The sequence below is a fragment of the Pinus tabuliformis genome, chromosome Q (genome assembly GCF_031772625.1).
Source record: "Pinus tabuliformis cultivar Carrire ecotype Pingquan chromosome Q, CPIR1, whole genome shotgun sequence".
In the NCBI taxonomy this organism is placed as follows: domain Eukaryota; kingdom Viridiplantae; phylum Streptophyta; class Pinopsida; order Pinales; family Pinaceae; genus Pinus; species Pinus tabuliformis.
The window spans coordinates 1,050,425,593-1,050,448,373 of record NC_142296.1 but is presented as its reverse complement, the minus strand read 5'-3'; positions in this window follow the sequence as shown (position 1 = coordinate 1,050,448,373).

Genomic DNA, 22,781 nt, shown 5'->3' with positions numbered 1-22,781 from the left:
AGTAGGGAAGCAACAAAAGCAACATAAAACACTTTATACTTCATTTTGCAAGATAAATGGCTTTTCAAGATTAATTTCAGTAATGAAACATCCCCAATTAAATTCATTTATTATACATGGCCCATACATGAAGCATTCACTATTCGAAAACAAAATTTCCACAACTTTGCATAAGAGATGTAGTAAATAAGCCCTAGTATAGCGAAATCCCATAACACAATGTATGTGACATAATTAGAAAGAAAGAATAGCATTAAAATGTACCTACATGTATAAGAATCTATCCAACCATCCAAAAAATTGCCATAAATAAGCTCCAAGACATTTGAAAATTATCCAGACATCAAAATTCATTCCATGCTCCAAAATTCATCCTACAAGAAGGATAGAGAAAATATCTAAAGAGGTACTAGTTCCAAATCCAAGTGATGATGCTAAAATGAATCCTCATAAATTCTATTTATACACTTCTAATGAGTTTGATTTAGCTACTTGGGACTACATTAGCCCCTAAAATAAAAGAATGTGCAAACAACTAACTTTTGGTGACAAGCCCACCAAAATAGCTCATAAACAAAAGAATAAGCCTCTCAAAAGGTCGAATGATCAATAATACATATCGTTGGGCCTTCTAAGAAGCATGATCAAGTCCATAAGTGCCACAATGATGAAGAAGACTCCCAAAAGTAGTGGACAATAGGTTGGCCCCCTTTTTCTCCAAATAATAAACACGTGGTGCTCCCAATAAGTGTGAGGGCACACAAGTAACCTCATGGGCCTCCAAGTAAGTCAAAGATGTTTGTAGCCCATTTGTAAGGCCTCAGATGATGGTGTAAGTGATGTCACATTAGGATACAAGTCCTGGGTCATCTTCCAAGTGTATGGTACAACTGTGGGGTTGGCTGGGCATGGTGAACCAGATGCATCTTCCTCATCCAATAGGTGAATCTTGAGAAATCTCTAAACATCTCTGAGCATCCATGGAGTGATTTCTATTTCTGTGTAGGTCCATGGCGCTCAACACACATCCTACATGTGCCCATGTAGCCCTTCGGAGGGTTAGGACCCCGTATAGGGAGACCAAACCCAAAAATGGAGACCATCTGCAATCCTGCATAAGATCCAATTCGCCTCGTAGCCTTCAAGGAAAAAAAAGTCATCAAAGGAAATTGATTTAAAGAGATTACAAACCATGGAAAACAGATGAGCACTTCATAATGGCATGCCCTTCCATAGTGGGCTTTGACATGTGCTAATGTCTCCAAGGTCCAAATTGGGTTAACCAAGTATCCTATTAGGTGGCTTCTACCTTTAAAGGGGATAGTATGTCCAAGGTACATCCTTCAAAGGGTGGTGGCATGTGATAAAGAGAATAATGGAGTAAGGAATAAAAAGGGGCAGTCCTGGGCCACATGCTAGGGTACTAGGGTATCTAGCAAAATGAAAGCCCACAATTTGGTATATAATGTATAGGAGGGAGAAATCGTGGTACACGAGGTTCCCCAGCCTTGATTTTTCCACCCTTCTTTATATTCCTTTTTCCTATTATGATTTTTCTTAGATTAGCAACTTGGGGCTCAAGGGATAAGAGCATGATGCGTAAGGTATAACAATGGAACTAGGGCGATGGCCATGATAATGGGGTAGATCTTGTGTATTTTCTTTTTCCCACTTGCTAAATGTGTTTGTCCCAAACATCTTTTTCATTTTGTGGTACATTTTCCTATTGAATGTGGCCAATTATGGTTTTACTTTTCCTTTCAGTTGCATCAACCTCTGGGGCATTGTTCCAGGCCCAACCCAAATTGTGGGCAAGGGGAAGGGGAAGGCTAACCCTATGTGGACCTAGTGGAGGAATGTGGATCCAAGTTGGAGGAATGATGAATGGGGTTATAATGAGTAGAAGGGGAGTGATATATGTGGATGAGGGAGTGGGACCACACAACTAAAATATGGGTTTCCCATGAAGTACCATCCCTAAAGCCAAAAGTTTAGTAAAAGAGATCCCACGAGATTAGGGTCCAAGGTTAACATCCAAAAAGAGGTCTATGGGACAAGAGCGCAAACATAGCCCACTCTTTACGCTGAATCCCCTCGTTAACTCATGCCCAAAAGTTTCCATGATAAGTAAACTACAATACTCAATTACCAAATCACAAGGCATACCTTTAGGTCTGGGAGGCCCACCTTCAAACAAATGATCATGGCATATGGGTGAGGAACCACATGGCTAGCTCAGGTGGGAGAAAAATGGCACAAAGATCTAGTTGATGGCTACAAGGGGTTGATGGCTGTCAGTTGAGGACCATCTTAGAGAAAATTTTATCCCAAGGATATCACCCACAGAATGGTGGGTAACAAGCCCAAAAGGTAAATCCACAAATTTACAATGTCCATAGCTTGTTATGAATGTTGGCTTGCATATATACTCATCCCTTATGCTTATTTGATGGTACGTGGACTACAAATAATTTTTTGAAACCATAGTTATGTAGGCTGCCAATCAATATTTGAACACATAGTAGCGCCTTTAACTTCATCAAATAGGTTGTCAATCCTTGGCAACGGATATTTATTTTTTACAGTCAATTTATTTAACTGTCAGTAATCGATGAAAAGTCTTAGAGTTTTGTCCTTCTTCTTAAAAAAAGTATCGATGCTCCCCAACGTGACACACTAGGACATATGTATTTCTTGTCCAGTAATTCTTGCAGCTGAATTTTCAATTCTGTCAACTTAGGCATGCTCATCCTATACGGTTCCTTGGACACCAGGGAAACTCTTGGAATTAATTCAATGGTGAAATATATATCTTGTTTAGGTGGTAGTATAGGTATCTCCTTAGGGAACACATCTACAAAATCTTGAACTATTGGAAGGCTCTCTAATGTTTTTGTTTTCTCCTTAGAATTGGCATATCCCACCTGGACTATGTCAATTTGGCATCCTTTTCTAACACACTTCCATAATTGGGAAGTTCTGATTGGTCTCAACTACACGAGCCTCTTAATTCCTTGGAATTCACATCTAAAACCTACCTTATTCAAGAAATTGATCATCTTTTCCTTATAGTTTAGAAGAGACTTGTGAGATTCTAGCCAATCCATACCAATTAAGACATCGTAGGACCCTAAAGGTAAAACATTTAAATTTACTATTATAGGTTGGTCCACCAATTCAACTAAATAGTTTTCTACTTTAGCCACTACTCTCCTTTTTCTCTTGTGGATAATTGAACCAACCATGTGTTTTAAAATTTATTAGCTTGTAACTTACATAGTTCCACTAGTTTAGGACTAATGTAACTTAAACTAGCTCTAGGGTATATTAAAATAGAAATAATATGCTTAAAGAGATTACCTTGAAATTTGATCATGTTCAATTGATATTCTTATTGATGGTCTTAGAGTGCAACATTAATTTTAGGTATATTTTTTTCCAGTTCTCCCACAATTGAGGCCTCCTACATGTTTGTTACCTGTTCAAACATTTCGCGATAGGGAAAATATTGACATAGATTGTCATTGATGTCAATATGGCAATATTTGAGGAGCCAAAGGAAGAAAACAGAGTCATCGGAGGAAGCAAACAGAGCTATCGGGAGCTATCGGGAACAATATAGTGTATATGCATGCAAATACATTATCGGAGGCAGAAGACTTAGTTATAGTGGAATACACTATCAGAGAAGAGAAGTATATATATATATATATATATATATATATATATATATATCACAGTTTAGAGGCGGCGTATATATATATATATATCGGCAATATGATAATCAGTGGTTCGGTTATGTGCCATCATCCCAAACCCCCGACAGCGACATATATGTGCGGACCTGACAGAACATATAAGTTCGGGTGCATAAACAGTGAAGTCCGCTAAAAGTGTTTCGAAGCATGTTTTTAGTGTATTTCAGATTTTCGGGCTCTAAGCCTTGGCGCATTAAAACATGAAAATTTGCAATATATATCTATATATATATATATATATATATATATATATATATATATATATATATATAGATATATATATAGATATAGATAAATGTCATATAACTGCGATACATGTGAACCCGATGAAACATTGAAATATGATTTAATTTCATATCGCATCTGCCGTATCGGTAATCGCATATCGCAATACCCAAAGGGATTTCCTCCTACAAGCGCCGATTGCGATGAATGTTGTGGACCCAATGCAACATTGCAGTTTGGTCTATTGTTATGTCGTATTTGACATATCGCAAGGGCTTAAGGCCTTGTTGCCCTGAAAGTGTTGATTACGATTACACAGTGGACCTGATGCAGGTGTTAATGCGGGCATAATAAATTTGAAGTCTGCCATTTAGAGTTTCGGTCGGTTTTTCATAATTTTCCTGTGTATTTTAGTATTTGCATTTCCCGGGGTTTTAGGCCAAAAGGCTTATGATAACAGTTCTGATAGCTTATGAGGCCTGAACGAAAGTCAATTACCATTTTGATTGGGACGTGGCATGTCCATTAAACAATAAAGTCCTGTGTATACCTATTATCATTGAAAAAAAAGGGGCTCTGTTACAGTTTTAATATGAAGCAGTTTTACTCTGTGTATTTGGTCCTCGCTGTTAAATCAACGTGTCCCAGGAGTGTTGGTGAGCATGAAGAGATAGAGGAAGCTACAACGACTGAGAAGCTAGGAAGTCAAAGGGTAAGCCAATGCAGAGGAAACCGAAAAGCTAAAGCAATGAAGAAGAGGGAAGCCAAAGGTCAAGCCAATGCAGAGGGAGCTGAAGTGAGTGTTGAGGAACCTGAAGAGCCAGTGGAAAGTGGAAACGAGCAGTCAGAGGCATCAGGGATACATAAAACAGGAAAAACAAGGAAAGGTATGCGTGTGTGAATAATTAGAGTGAGAGTAAGCTAAAGTTCAGGCAGACACAGGAGAGGTAGGAGAAGCAAGAGAATAGGAGTGAAGTAGAAGCTCAGCAGGCTTAGGAGCAGAGAACTACAACAAAATAGTTTATAACAGGTTTGGGTTGGAGCCCACGAGGTTGGAGCCTCAGAACTGAAAGGATTGGAATCCTTGGGAGTTGGTGCTCCTAAGTGCAAAACAGAGTTGGTTCTCTGGAGGTTGGAGCCTCAAAAAAGTCCAAGTTGGTGCTTGGCAACTGATTGCAACCAGTTATGTATTGTATTATTTCACTGCACTATTTGTGTTAATAAAATCATTTATTCCAGCTATCTATTTCTTTGTTCCATATATATATATATATATATATATATATATATATATATATATATATATATATATATATATATATATATATATATATATATATATATATATAATATATATATATATATATATATATGCTTTGGTGATAAAAAGAACAATTAAAAAGAAATATTGATTCACCCCCCCAGTAATTCCAACAATTGGTATCAGGGCAGGCTTCTTCATATTGGCCTAACAGCTTGAAGAAGGATTCATAGCCATGATGAGAAATCACGAAGCATTAGGAAGACCTCCTCTATTTGATGGCACTAATTTTGGTTTCTGGAAAAAAATAATGACTTGCTACTTAATGTCCCTTGGACCTGAAGTCTGGCATTTCATTCTAAATGACTACCAAATTCCTCCCACTCTTCCAACAGGTCAAGATGAGAGGAAAGCCTACATTTCAAATTCAAAAGCCTTGAACTCCATCACTAATGGAATCACTGATTTCGAGTTTACCAAAGTCATGAATTGTAACTCTGCCAAAGAAATGTGGGATAATCTAATTGGCTTATACGATGGGGATTCAAAAGTCATGAAGGAAAAGCTTCAAACTCATAGAAGGCAATTTGAAAGTCTGAAAATGGAAGATGAAGAAGATATTGCATCATACTTTCTCCAAGTAGCTGAAGTGGTCAACTCTCTTAAAGGATTGGATGAAAAGATTGAAGAAAGTACCATTGTTCAAAAGGTCTTAAGATCTCTTCCAAATAGATTTTACTCCAAAATAAGCGCCATAGAAGAAGCAAAGGATCTAGATACTCGAAAAATGGATGAACTCCATGGAATCCTCACTGCCTATGAGATGAGAAAAGGTGGCCCAAGCTCCAAAGATGTAGCATTCAAGGCTTCAAAATCAAATAAGGGGAAATAAAGGAATGATTGTAGTGATGACTCCAATGTGGAAACCGAATTGGCACAATTTGTATGAAATCTGAAGAAAGGATCTAAGCTAAAAGGTAAGTACCCTCTTATCTGCTTCAAATGTGGAAAAATAGTTCATTATGCTGCAAAATGTCCTCATAAACATGATAGTGATGATGAAGGATATTCTAAAAGAATTGTATACAAAAATAAAGGGATCAATAAGAAGAACTTCTTCTCTAAGCAAGATGAGTCTGATGAGGATGAATTTGTAGTCATCAAAAAGAAATCAGATGAGGAAAGTGACCATGATGAAAGCCAAGAAACATTATTCATGGCATTCACAAATGATGATGACTCAAGGCTAGAAGGAAATGTAGATGAACTGTTAATAAGTGCCATTGAAGAAAATGAGAAATTACAGAATAAAATCATTTCTCACAAGGTAGAAAACGAGGAAACAAGAAGAAGAGAAGATCTCTTGGAAATAAAGTTAAAAGAAAAAGAAGAGACTTGGTGAGAACGTGAAGCTGAAATAGTATATTTGAGGAAGGAATTGGAGCAAGTCAAAAAGGGTTGGAAAAGCTCTCAAAGACTTGAGACTATCCTAAAAAATCAAAAACCTCAACATGACAAGTTGGGAATATGTATTATAGGAGAATCATCAAGCACTAAGAATAGTGTGAAAAGCTATGCTGATGCACTTTCCAGCAACCCAAAAGAAGAAAAAATATGTCATCAAAGGCGCATTCCAGATCCAAAGAATGAAGAGAGAATAACTCCAAAGAAGAATGTGGATTCGAATCATGGATACTATAGGAAATACAAACTAGTATTCCATCAAAGGCCCATCTCAAATCCAAAGAATGAAGCGAGAGTGATTCCAAGGAAGGAAATTGACTCAAACTGTGCTTACTACAACAGGTACAAAACTATCTTTCTTGGACATTTTTTTCATTGTAAAAACTTTGGTCATCAAGCCATACATTGCATGGCTCGCAAGATTGAAACACCAAAGCTAAAGGATCAAATAATCAAACCATATGGCCCCAAAAGGTAAGGACAAATCAAACCTTCAATTCGTTGGATCCCTTGACCAAATTTGATCTGATTTGCTCATTATGCTATAATAATGGACACTATGAATAAAAATGACCACTCAAAAGAGGAAAAGCAAGAAGTGAGAATCATAACATGGATAAATGTGGCCTGGCTCTATATGCTCAAAATAATGAAAATCATTGGTTTGTGGATAGTGGGTGCTCCAGACACATGATAGGGGACAAAAGAAAGTTTGTCTCATTGAGCAAAAAGGAAGGAAATTTGTCCATTGGAAGTGGATTTTCCAGAATTGTGGGAAAAGGAACTGTTACTCTTATCAATGGAAAAGGAAAAGCTCAACATGCTCTACTAGTAGACGGGCTCAAACACAACCTCCTGAGTGTCAGCCAAATCTGTGATCAAGGACATAATGTTGTCTTTAGCACCAAAGACTGTGAAATAAGGAACTCTTCCTCAGGGGAACTTGTGGCGAAGGGGGTTAGAACACCTGACAAAATTTACATTCTGAACAAGATTCAAGAAAATAAATGCTACCCGAGTCAGATAGATGAAAATTGGTTGTGGCACAAGCAACTTGGACATACAAGCTTCAAAAATTTGATCAATATCAGTAAGATTAAAGTTGTACGAGACATCCCAAGGCTATTCAAACCAAATCAAGGAGTATGTGGTCCATGTCAACATGGAAAGAAAACCAAAACCAGCCAAAAGACCAAGGAGCTCTCTACATCAAAGCCCTTGGAGATCATCTATGCTGATTTATGTGGACCAACTAGAAATCAGGCACTCCAAGGAGAAAGGTACTTTGTTTTATTTGTTGATGACTATACTAGAATGATGTGGATATATTTTATAAAATATAAATCTGAAACATTTGAGTGTTTTAAGAATCTAAAAGCTCTTGTAGAAAATGAAAAGGACTCAAAAATTAAGTGCCTCGGAATAGATAGAGGGGGAGAATTCACATCAAAAGAATTTAATGAGTTCTGTAATATAGATGGAGTTAAAAGAGAATTATCTACTGCCAGAACACCCTAGAAAAATGGGGTAGTTGAAAGAAGAAACCAAACAGTTCAAGAAATGGCAAGAACAATGTTATTAGCAGCAGACTTGCAGCCAAAATTCTGGAGAGAAGCAGTCGGGACAACTATCTATACCTTGAATCAAACTCAATTAAGACCAAATTGTGAAAAAACTCCTTATGAATTATGGAAAGGAAGACCTGCTTCAGTAAAGTACTTCAAGATCTTTGGAAGCAAGTGCGTCATAAATATCAATGATGGCTCACCAGGAAAGTTTGATTCTTGAGTTGATGAAGGGATATTCCTTGGATACTCTACACGGAGCAAAGCCTACAACTGCTACAATTTTCAACTAAGGAAAATAGTGGAAAGCATTGATGTAAAGATCGATGAAGACCTTATAGAAAAATAAATTGAAGAACTTGAAGATGATCCTCTTATTGAAGAAGAAGAACCTGAAGAAGAAGAAATAGATCAGGAAGAAGAAGAAGAGGAAAAAGAACCACCTCATACCCCTTCAAAGATGAAGTTTGTCCAGAAATATCTTCCAGAAGAGCGGATTATTGGCAATAGAGATGAAGGGATGCAAACCTGGATAAGGACGATAATTACACCAAAGAGAAACGTTATTTCTCTTCTATCCATGATAGAACCAGAAACATTTGCACAAGCAAGGACCCTCATTGGGTAAAAGCCATGGAAGAAGAAATTTCCCAATTTGAGAAGAATGAGACATGGGAGCTGGTACCTCATCCAAAGGACAAAAACATAATAGGAACTAAGTGGGTATTCAAAAATAAAATGAATGAAGATGGACAAGTTATCATAAACAAGGTAAGGCTTGCTTGCAAAGGCTATTCAAAAATTGAAGGAATTGACTTTGAAGAAACACTTGCACCAGTAGCTCGTATGGAAGCTATCAAGATTTTCTTGGCATTTTCTTGCTCAAAAGGATTCAAAATCTATCAAATGAATGTAAAATCAAAATTTCTGAATGGGGAACTCAAGGAAAAAGTCTACATGGAGAAACCGGAAGGGTTTGATCTAATAGAAGGAAAAGACTTAGTCTGTAAGTTGAAAAAGGCATTATATGGATTGAAACAAGCTCCCAGAGCTTGGTATGCAAGATTGGATCACTATCTACAACAACAAGGCTTCAAGAAGGGAGTGGCAAGAAGTATTCTCTACATAAATATGGATGAAGGTAAGTTACTAGTCACACTTGTTTATGTTGATGATCTAATTTTTGCTAGCAATAATGATGAAATGAACCATGAATTTTCTCAAAACATGCCAAGAGAATTTGAGATGTCAATGATAGGAGAATTATCTCACTTCCTTGGACTACAAGTATCTCAAACTAGAGCAGGATTGTTTATATCTCAAGCCAAATATCTTAAAGACATGCTTAAAAGATATGGAATGGAAGACTATGCAGCCATGAGCACACCTATGACCACAAATTGCAAATTGAGCAAAAATGATGACTCCCCTCCAATAGATACAACTCATTACAGGTCAATAATTGGAGCCCTTATGTTCCTAACTTCTATGAGACCAGAGATAATGCAGGCAGTAGGAATGGTAGGAAGATTTCAATCTGCTCCTAAACAATCCCATTTGTTAGCTATAAAAATAAATCTCAGATATCTAAAAGGAACTCCTGATTTCGGTCTTTGGTACCCTAAGAGCTCAACACTGACTGTAATTGCATACACCGATGCTGATTGGGCCGGAAGTGTAGATGATTGGAAAAGTACTAGTGGAAATGCATTCTTCCTGGGAGACTGTTTAGTATCTTGGCTCAGCAAAAAATAGACATCCATATCATTATCCACAGCTAAAGCCGAGAACATAGCTGCAGCATACTATTGTACTCAAATACTATGGATGAAAGAAGCTCTAAAAGATGTCAACATAGGTACAGATCAACCAATTACCATCTATTGTGATAACACAAGTGCTATCAGTCTCAGTAAAAATCCGGTGATGCACTCAAAGACCAAACATATACCAATCAAGTATCATTTCCTTCGTGAACAAGTAGCTGAAAAAAACATCATCTTGGAATATATCAATACTAAGGAGCAGATAGTTGATATTTTCACAAAACCTCTTCCTCAAGAAGCATTTGAACATCTTCATCAAAAGATAGGGGTTATCTCTCTAGCATCACTCAAGTTCATTCATAAATATGTTGCAGGACAGGGGGAGTAGTTCGACAGGGGGTGTCCGTATGCATTCCTTTGCCATTGATGTCAAAGGGGGAGAGCAGAAGAATATTACCATCAATAAGAAAGGGGGAGATTGTTGACATAGATTTTCATTGATGTCAATATGGCAATATTTTAGGAGCCAGAGGAAGCAAACAGAGCCATCAGAGGGAGAAAACAGAGCCAATGGAGGAAGCAAACAGAGCTATTGGAGCCATCAGAGGAAGCAAACAGAGCTATAGGGAGTTATCGGGAACAATATAGTGTATATGCATGCAAATACACTATCAAAGGTGGACGACTTAGTTATATTGCAAATACACTATCGGAGGTGGAAGATTTAGTTATAGTGGAATACACTATCGGAGCGAAGAAGTATATATATATATATCAGAGTTTAGAGGTGGCGTATATATATATATATATATATATATATATATCTATATATATATATATATAGCGGCAATATCATAATCAGCGGTTCGGTTATGTGCCATCACCCCAAAACCCCGACAGTGACATATATGTGCAGACCCGACGGAACATATAAGTTCAGGTGCATAAACAGTGAAGTCCGCCAAAAGTGTTCCAAAGCATGTTTTTAGTGTATTCCAGATTTTTTAGCTCTAAGCCTTGGCGCAATAAAACATGAAAATTTGCAATATATATATAAATGTTGTATAACTGCAATACATGCGGACCCACTAAAACATTGAAATATGATTTAATATCATATCGCATTTGTCATATCGGTAATCACATATCGCAATACCCAAAGGGTTGTCCTCCTCCAAGCGCTGATTGCGATGAATGTTCCGAACCTAATGCAACATTGCAGTTTGGTCTATTGTTATGTCACATCCAGCATATCACAAGTGCTTAAGGCCTTGCTACCCTGAAAGCACCAATTGTGATTACACTGCAGACCCGATGCAGGTATTAATGTGGGCATAATAAATTTGAAGTCCGCCCTTTAGATTTTCTGTCGGTTTTTCATAATTTTCTGTGTATTTCAGTATTTGCGTTTCTCGGGGTTTTAGTGCCAAAAGGCTTATGATAATGGTTCTGGTAGTTTAGGAGGCCTGAACGAAAGTTCATTGCTATTGCAATTGGGACGTGGCATGTCCGTTAAACAATAAAGTCTTGTGTATGCCTATTATCATTGAGAAAAAAGGGGCTCTGTTATAGTTTTAACATGCAGTAGTTTTGCTCTGTGTATTTGGTCCTCACCATTAAATCAACGTGTCCCAGGAGTGTTGGTGAGCATGAAGAGACAGAGGAAGCTATAGTGACCAAGAAGCTAGGAAGCCGAAGGGTAAGCCAGTGCAGAGGAAATTGAAGAGCCAAAGAAATGAAGAAGAGGGAAGCCAAAGGTCAAACCAGTGCAGAGGGAGTTGAAGCGAGCATTGAGGAAGCCGAAGAGCCAGTGAAAAGTGGAAATGAACAGTCAGAGGCATCAGGGATACATAAAAAAAGAAAAACAAGGAAAGGTGTGCGTGTGTGCATAATCAAAGTGAGAGGAAGTTGAAGTTTAGGAAGAGGCATGAGAGGTAAGAGAAGCAGGAGAACAGGAATGAAGCAGAAGCTTAGCCGGCTTGGGAGCAGAGAACTACATCAAAACAGTTTATACCAGGTTTGGGTTGGAGCCCACGGGGTTAAAGCCTCAGAACTAAAAGGATTGGAATCATTGGGAGTTGGTGCTCTGGAGGTTGGAGCCTCACAAAATTCCAAGTTGGTGCTTGGCAACTGATTGCAACGAGTTATATATTGTATTTATTTCACTGTATTGTTTTTGTTAATAAAAGAATTTATTCCGGCTATCTATTTCTATGTTCCATATATATATGATTTGGTGATAAAAAGAACAATTAAAAAGAAATACTGATTCACCCCACCCCTCTCGGTATTTCCAACCGAAAATTATTTATATAATATGGCCCTTCACAACCCCAATATTGTAGTGGTGGATTTTGTGATTGGTTAGCTTCTATTCTAGCTTACTTCTCTACAGATTTTGATTCATTTGGTGTTCGGTGTTTATGCTAACCGTTATCCATGGATTTCCCTTGTTGATTTAATTATGGATTCCTAAAATTTAGATTTATGTTGTTCTTAACCTTTTATACATTTTTTATCCCTTCTTAGCTTCCCAGGTCTTATTTTTATCTTTATGCTTCATCTTTTGATAATATATTCACACTTTTCTTACAACATCATCCATAGTTTTAGGATTATCGAATTCTAATCATTCTTTCATATAGGACGGAAAGTTGTTAATAAATAATTGTACTTTTTCCTTTTCTTCTCATATATATGATACATATCATAATAGTGAGGTGAAATGAGCGACGAATTCATTCATGCTTAGCTGCCTTAGCCAGAGAAAATGGAATTCTCTAGCCTTGTCATCATAAAACTGTTCAGTCAGATATTTTCCTTTAAAATATTTCTAGAGGGTTTCCTAGGTGACTAAGTGTTCGTCAAATCCATGTACTGCCTTTACTTCTTCCCACCATAGGGTTTTTATTGGCATTATGATGCATGTGTTTTCCTTGATGACAACTCACTTGTAACAAAACAAGTATAGGGTAACTAGATGAATCCACAGGTTAGTTCAGAGGTGACAAAGTGACGGAACAAAATAACAGAATGACGGGATAAAGATTTACAGATCAGAATCAGAGGTTTGATAAAGGTGAATATTTGAAGATCTATACACAGGTTCGTCAAGGCCAAGTCATGTATACACGTAGGTATACAGAATAAAGTCACGTACATGTTGGCGCACAAATTTAACAATACCAAGGGTCCTTACCATGATATTAGTGCACAATATTAAGCACAGTAATGGTTACTTGATCCCATCCATGATTACCACTGACACAAGTGTAGTTTTGACTCATGGTATTAGCTACAGCTCTAACTATATAAGGAGGTGAAGATCAAAGTTCTAAGTGTTCATGTGAAATGGTTTTTGATGACTACTTCAATCTAAAGTATATTTGCATTGTAAGGGCCATAGTTGACACATATATCTAAAATAATTATGCACTGATGAATACAATGATGGATCAGGATCATGAGACCTTAAATGACTTTCCATTGTATGAAATTCTCATGGATTTACTAGATCTACGTATTGATGCATGTTTTGATCTCTGAATATTATGATCTGGGTCTTTCTAAAGTTCTGAAGAGCTATGCAATTTTAGGTCAAAATTTGCAGATCTGTACGCAGGTTGGTCTTGGTTAAATCGCATATACACGCGGGTCCATTTATTCAATGTCACATACATAAAGCAATGGTTTCCATTCATAAATGACTGATCAACCTTATCAGTGTTGTTGTATCTCTGTTCTCTGTCAATGGTGTCCTCATGTTGATCTGGGTTAAGTAATAATGTCTGGAGTAGAACTTATTCAATGATGAAGTTGAATTTGGTTACATGTTGATTGGTTGAAAAGATTATTGATGCTGCTAACTATATGAGGGTTTTGTAAGCTAACAAAATATTTCAAAATAGCTTTGGTCAACTCTGTGTCTAATTCATAATTACAAGTTTTCATTATATTGAGATTTGTACACAGGTTGCTCTATAGAAAAGCACGTATATACATTGGTTGCCTTAAGTGAAGTAGCGTTTACATTTTGGCATATGAATGATCAGAGTTTCATTTGATTCTATGTGTTGATGCAGTATTGTGATTTCAGTTCTGTGTTCTAATTACAGTGATCTCATTGTTATGTTTGAATTAAGTTGGTGTTTTCTTCAACTGATCTACAAGTTGTGATGTATTAAATTAGGTGGATCTAGTGTGGAAATTTATGAAACGTGGTCCACGGATGTTGTTGAGGGTTGGAGCCTTCAGCAAGGAAGTTGAAGCTTCCTGCCAGTAGTAACTGGTAATCAAATCAAGGGGTTGGAGCTCCCTTCTAGTAGGAGCTGAAGAACGATTGAAGGTTGTAGCCTTCAATAGGTGGGTGCCTGCGTACTAGCATGTGTCTACACCAATAGAAGAATGTAATAAGTTTTTGATATTAATAAGTTTGAAGACTGAGATGACATCATCGATGGTTTTCTCCCACATTAGGTTTCCACCTTAAATCCTGGTGTTCATGTGTGTTTCTTATGTGTGATACTTTATTATGTTCTTACTTCACCTGTTTACTGCATATCAAATTCCTAATAAATCTCTTACATTCTGGTTTAAGTTTAACAGATAAAGAATTAGTTTTTTACAAGTTTACTAAGCATACATTGGTTTCTATTACAATAGTCATGTACATACATGAGTTGGGCTCAGTAAAGTTGTGTACATATTTCAGAAAAGAAAATTATTATTGTGATTTTTTAAAATACTGATTCATCCCCCCTCTCAATATTTTTCTCAACAATTGGTATCAGAGCAGGTCCTTCAAAAGAAGCTTGATGGATTGAAGGAAGATCTCCTAGGATGAAAAATCAAGACAGAACAATATCTATCAGACCACCACTCTTCAACGAAAATAATTTAATATATTGGAAAACAAGAACCAGATCCTATATTCAGTCCCTTGGAGTAGATGTTTTGGCAATTATGGAAGGAGGTTACCACTATCCAGCCACAGTTCGTACAGATGTAGCAGAAAATAAGATATATGGAACCAATGCCAAAGTTGTCAATGCATTATTGGAAGTCTGACAGAATAAATTTTTTTCAAAGTTATGCAGTTAAACACAAAAAAATAAATATGGGACAAAATCATTCAAAGCTATGAAGGCGATACCAATGTAAAAAGTGATAAACTCCAAAATCTTAGAATGCATAATGATGAAAGTATTGCTAGTTTCTTTTTACATATAGATGAGATTGTCAATCACATGAAAAATTTGGGTGAAGAAATAAAGGTCACCACTTTAGTAGAGAAAATCTCAATATCTCTAACTCCTAAATTCAAGTCAAAAGTTCCTGCCATTGAAGAGAAGTAGGATCTATAGACTCTTACTATTGTTCAAATTCACGGGATCATGATTGCTTTTGAAATTAGGAAAGGAGGTCCCTCAAAAGTTAGAGAAGCCGCATTTAAAGCATCTACAAAAGGAAAATAAAAGGAAGAACACATGGAATCAGGATATATATCAGAAGAAGATGAGGTGAACTTTGTAAAGAAACTTCAACTGGCCACCAGAAGGTTTAGAGGTAAGATTCCCTTCAAATGTCTTTCTTGTGGTAGAGTTGGTCATTATGCTACTAAATGTCCTCATAAAGACAACCATGACAAAGTGAAGGATACTACAAAAGGAAATAGGAGACAATTTGAAAATAGGAGAAGTTATTATAATCATGAAGATAGTGATGACTTGTCAAATAGTGAAGAAGGAGAATTTGATCAAGATCTTAAATTACTCATGGGTTTTGAGAAAAATAATAATGAGTCAATTGATAAATTTATGGATGCTTTAGAGGAAAAAGATTTCTTTAAGAAATTACTCAACTCAAAATTTTCTTGGAAGAAAACAAAGTAGCCATAGATACATTGAATAAACAACTCATAGAAAAGGAAAAGCATAATGAGAAGTTAGAATATGAAGTAGTAAGTCTAAGAAAGGAACTTGAGAAAATAAAAACTCTGAATCTTAGATTTTCTAAAGGATATGAAACCTTAGATGAAATTATCAAGGTACAATACTCTCCTCTTATGAAGATAGGTCCTAGATACACTGGAGAAACATCTCAAACATAAAAGTCTTTAGCCACCACCAAAGGCTATCTAAATGCAACAAAAACTAGTCAGCAAAGTTACATTCCTCAGCAAAAGAAAAAGTCATTGCACAGGTAGAGCATGTTCACTCTAATCCAAGGATAAAAAACAACAGAAGCACCAGTCAAAAGGTAAAAAACACTAGAAGATTCTATGATCACATAAATTTCTTCTTTAATGGACAATGTTTCTCATGTCATAATTCTAGTCATAATGTTGCTCAATGTGTTGCATACAAAACCATCATGACTAGAGAAGAAAGAAAACAAAGGAATGAGACAGGAGTCAAGAAGAACAATTATAATAACTTCTCACCTCTTAAAGATGAAATTGAATTCTCATTCTTCAATAACTTTGGACATGAAGAATCTGAATGAAGGAGAAAATTACATCCAATATCTCAAAAAGAGTAAATATCAACAAATTTTAAGTTATGGAAAAGGAAGGAGTTACAGTCCGAAATTTGTGGCATAGAAATGTTTGCAGAAGAACAAGAAAATCAATGGTAGATTGATAGTGGATGCTCAAAACACGTGATAGGTGATAAAGATAAACTTATTTCATACAATGCTTTAGAGAAAGAAAAGAATGTCACTTTTGGAAATGACTCACCTGCTATCATTAAGGGTAAAGGTTATTTTTTGCTAAAATAAAAGTTTAAATATGGTAATGATATGTATGTTGATGGATTAAAGCATAAATTGTTGAATTTTATCCAAATGTGTGACCAAGGAAATGTAGTGGTATTTTGATCAAAAGAATGTGTGGTTCGTGAACTTGAGACAAGAAGGACAAAAATGAAAGGAACAAGAACCTCGAGAAATATGTATATATTGAAAGGTGGCCAAGAAAAATGTTACCTAGTTAAGGCAGAGGAAAACTGGTTATGGCACAGAAGGTTGGGACATCTAGGCTTCTCTCAAATAAGCAAATCAAGTAGGCTCAAAGTTATTCGTGATCTACCCAACATCACCTACTAGAAAGTATGTAAGTCATGTCAATTCGATAAGCAAACCAGAATTCAACTCAATGCCAAAGAAGGATCAATAAGTAAGCCTCTTGAACTTATACATACTAATTTGTTTGGGCCAGTAAGGAAAAATTCACCTCGTCGAGAACAATATTATATTTTATTCATTGATGACTTTTCTAGAATGTGCTGGATCGGTTTATTGAAACAAAAATATAAAGCATTTGATAAATTTAAAGTCTTCAAAGAATTAGTTGAAAATGAATTAGATCTAAAAATCAAATGTCTCAGGTCTAATCGAGGAGGAGAATACATATCAGATGAATTCTTTGATTTTTGTGAACAACATGGCATAAAAGACAAATTTATGTAGCTAAAACTCCTCAACAAAATAGCGTGGCAGAAATAATGAGTAGCATTGTTCAACAAATGGCTCGTGTTATGCTTGACGAGTCTAGGACTCCTAACACCTTCTGGGGTTAAGTTGCACATACTGCAGTAAATATTCTCAACAAGGCACATGTTCATGTGAATAGTGATAAAACTTTGTATGAACTTTTGTATGGTAAGCCTCCCACTGTAAAGCATTTTAGAGTATTTGGAAGCAAATGTTTCATAAAAAATAATGATAAAAAACTTGGTAAGTTTGAAGCTAGAGTAGAGGAAGGAATACTTCTTGGTTACTCATCTAGAAGAAAAGGATACAAATGTTACAATAAGAGACTTCAGAAAATTGTTGAATGCATTGATGTTATGATTGATTAAGCATGCACGGATCCCAAAAAGGTAACATCAACAAAAGAGGATGATGATGATGATGAATTCTTTCCCACATCAAATCACAATGATATAGAAGAATAAACTAATGAAGTAGCAGAAGAAGACACATTAGATAGAGAAAAGGCTCCATCCAAGTATGTTCAAAAGAATCAGCCGGAAACTAAAATTCTAGGAGAAAAGGAATCTGGGGTACAAACAAGAAGAACTTTGTAGGATCTCCTAGTTATATAGCTTTATTATCCACCATTAAACCAAAAAATGTAAATCAAGCTAGTAAAGTTGAATGTTGGGTTAAGTCCATGGTTTAAGAACTTGATCTAATTGAAAAGAATGATACTTGGGAATTTGTTCCAAGGCCTCATGATAAAATTGTTATTGGGACAAACTGGATATTCAAAAATAAGTTCAATGAAAATGGAGAGGTCATTAAGAACATAGCTAGACCTATTTGATAAAGGTTATTCTCAAACCGACGGTATAGAATTTGAAGAAACATTTGCACCAATAGTTAGACTTGGAGCCATAAGAATGTTTCTTGCATTGTCAAGTTTTCGACATTTTAAAGTTTATCAAATGGAAGTAAAATCTACTTTCCTTAATGGATATCTAGAAGAATAAGTATATATTGAACAACCAGAAGGATTCATTTTGGGGAATGATGAAAACCTCTTACGCAAACTCAGAAAGGCTTTATATGGGCTAAAACAAGCTCTGTAGGCATGGTATTATTGTCTTAAAAAATATCTTCAACAACAAGGTTTCACAAAAGGATCCACAGATAACAAATTGTACACAAAAATTGAGAATGATATACTGCTAATTATTGTTTTTTATGTTGATGATATCATCTTTGGCAGTAATGAAGAATCTATGAGTCAAAAAATTTCTTCTGTTATGCAGTAAGAATTTGAAATGTCTTTACTTGGGAAACTAACCAATTTTTTTGGTCTGCAAGTGCAACAAGAAAAATATGGCATCTTTCTCTCATAAATAAAATATCTCAAGTAGATTATGAAGAAGTATGGGATGGAAGATCACAAACATGTATGTACTCCCATGATGACAGGATGTAGCCTCAGTTATAATGATGATTTTCCCACAGTAAACCAACCATAGTATAGTTCTATGATTAGAAGTATGCTTTATCTAACAGGTACCATGCCAGATATCATGCATGCAGTTGGGATTGTTGGACATTTCCAAGCCAATGCAAAGGAATCACATCTTCAGGCAGTAAATAAAATATTCAAATATATCCAAGGAACCAAAGACTTTGGTCTATGGTATCCTAAATATGCATATCTTACCCTCCATGCATACACATATGTGGATTGGGCTAGAAATGTTGATATCAGGAAAAGCACTAGTGGAGGTGCATTTTACATGGGGCCCCGATTGGTATCTTGGTTCAGCAAGAAACAAAGTTCCATTGCCTTATGTATAGAGGAAGCAGAATATGTGGTTGTTGCATCTTCTTGCACACAACTTCTCTTGATGATGCAAACATTACAATATATACAAATCAAATGTTCTCCACCCATCTCCATTCTATGTGATAATACAAGTGCTATTAGTATTTAGAAAAATCTAGTTATGCGCCCTAAGACCAAACATATTCCAATCAAGTATAATTTTTTATGAGAACAAGTGCTTGAGTAAAAGATTAAATTGGATTATGTTCCCTCCAAAGAACAAGTTGTTGATATATTTACTAAACCTCTTCCTATAGAAGCATTTGAATATCTCATACAGAAACTAGGATTTGTCTCTGCCTCATTTTGATGTTAATCTAGTCTAATCAGTCTACAGGTGAGAATTCAGAAGGTTTCTTTTTGTACATGGGTTTCATGAAGTATAGTCACGTATATACGCGAGTTTCTTTGCAGACAGTCGCATATGTTTTTCTTTGATAGAAAAACAGTGGGATAGACTTAAGATCAGCCTCTGACATGCTACTGACAGCTATTATTTGATTTATCTTGGTCTGGTATTTATGGGTACAGTCTACTAATATGGTATTTAGTTATGTTTTTCTCATTGATAGTTATCTGATTGATAAATATGCTTTGATGAATGAATTGTTGATATTGAAAAAGTAGCACAGGTTCAGGAGGAGCATCAACCTTGCAGAATATAATGCATTGTTGGCATTATGGTTGTTAAATTATGATACTATTAAGATAGTTTGGTATCAGTTATTAGTGTCATATCTTTCATTTTATGTAAAGGTCATGTGGAGACCTATGATGTAATAATTGTCATATTTAGTCATGTATGGACTTTTGAGGTCATGTCAAATATGTAATCCCACTTGGTTGGGTGGTAGTGTCAAAAATGTAATCCCACTTGGTTGGGTGGTTGACTCAAATATGTATCCCAACTTGGTTGGGTCATTGATGTAAGTATGAGTCCTTGGTGATAGGAAGGTCATACTCAGTTGAGTTGAGTCATATTCTTCATTTGAAAATATTTCTAAAGATTGAGCATGTGCTTAGGGGGAGCATGGATAGTATAGTGAAAATCAGATCCAAAGGGGGAGCTTTGGTCCACCCTTTTCCCTTAATGTCAAAGGGGGAGAGTATCTTGGTGTTTGAGTAATTTTTATTTGATGTATCTATTAGGTTTCTATAGGCTGAGGTGATCAACACCAACATGGTTACCATCAAGTCCAAAGGGGGCGATTGTTGGCATTATGATGCATGTGTTGTCCTTGATGGAAACTCACTTGTAATAGAACAAGTATATAACTAGATGAATCCACAAGTTAGTTTAGAGGTGACAGAGTGATGGAACATAATAAAAAAATGATGGGACAAAGGTTTACATATCAGAATCAAAATTTTGATAAATGTGAATATTTGAAGATCTATATGCAGGTTTGTCAACGCCAAGTCATGTATACATGCAGGTACAAAGAAGCAAAGTAGCGTACATGTTGGTGCACTAATTTAAGAATACCAAGGGTCCTTACCAGGTTATTAGCCCACAGTATTGAGCGCAGTAAGGGTTACTTGATCCCATCCAAGATTACCACCTACACTAGTGTAGTTTTGGCTCATGGTATTGGCTAAGGATCTAACTATATAAGGAGGTGAAGATAGAAGTGCTAAGTGTGCATGTGAAAGGGTTTTTGATGAATACTTCAATCTGAAGTATATTTTCATTGTAAGGGCCATAGTTGACACAAAGATTTGAAATAATTATGCACCAATGAATACAACGAAGGATCATAATCATGAGACCTGAAATGAATTTCCATTGTATGATCTGCTCATTTATTGAATAGATCTAAGTATTTATGCATGTTTTTATCTCTGAATATTATGATTTGGGTCTTTCTGAAGTTCTGAAGGGTTGCGCAATTTTAGGTCAAAATTTGCAGATCTGTACGCAAGTTGGTCTCGGTTAAGTTGCATATACACATGGGTTCATTTATTTAAAGCCGTGCACACAAAGGAAGGGTTTATGTTCATAACTAACTGATCAACCTGATCAATTCTAGTGTATCTCTATTTTCTGTCAATGATGTCCTCATGTTCATTTGGGTTGAGTGATAATGTATGAAGTAGAATTGATTTAATGATGAAGTTGAATTTGGTTACATGTTGATTGGTTGAAAAGATTATTGATGTTGCTAACTATATGAGGGTTTTGTAAGCTAACAGAATATTTCAGAATAAATCTGGTCAACTCTGTGTCTGATTTAGAATTACAAGTTTTTAGCATAATGACATCTGTACATAGGTTTCTCTACAGAAAAGAATGTATACACGCGAGTTTCCTTAAGTGAAGTAGAGTATACATGTTGGCATATGAATGATCAGGGTTGTAGTTGATTTTGTGTGTTGATGCAGTATTCTGAGTTTAGTTATGTGTTCTGGTTATAGTGATCTCACTGTTCTGTTTGAATTAAGTTGGTGTTTTCTTCAGTTGATCTACAAGTTGTGATGTATTAAAGTAGGTGGATCTAGTGTGAAAATTTATGAAGCCTAGACCATGAATGTTGCTGAGGGTTGGAGCCTTCAGTGAGGAAGTCGAAACTTCCTACTAGTAGTAGCTAGTAGTCAAATGAGGGGGTTGGAGCTCCCTTCCTATAGGAGCTAGAATATGAGTGAAGGTTGTAGCCTTCAGCAGGTGGGTACCCGTGTACTGGCATGAGTCTGCACCAGTACAACAATGTAAGAAGCTTTTGATATTAATAATGTTGAAGAATGAGACAACAACAACGATGGTTTTCTCCCACATTGGGTTTCCACCTTAAATCCTGATGTTCATGTGTATTGCTTATGTGTGATAATTTATTCTGTTCTTACTTCACATGCTTACTATTTATGAAATGCCTGATAAATATCTTATATTCTAGTTTAAGTTTAACAGATAAAGAATTAGTTTTTTTACAAGTTTACTAAGCATACGCTAGTTTATTTTACAACAATCGCGTACATACACGAGTTAGGTTTAGTAAAGTTGCATACATATTTCAGAAAACAAAATTATTATTGTGAGTTTTTAAAATATTGATTCACCCCCCTCTTAGTACTTTTCCCAACAATTTCCTTCCTCTGCAACTAATAAATTTCTAAACATGCTTTCAAATTGTGATCATATTCATAAATTTGAAAGTAGTTATTCATATAAACCAACCACGACTCAGTTGCCTCTTCAGCCTCACCATTATAGCTTGGGGGATTTATCTTTTTAAATTCTCCATGTAGTTCCATTTTTCATCTCTTAGCTCCTTTGTGCATATTACCCTGGAAGCATTTCCAAACTCTCCCTCATTTGTTTCTCAGCTACCCTCTGATTTTGGTGTCTAAATTTCTTCAAGCATACTAGTCTCCCTCCTTGAATAGGACTCAACCCTG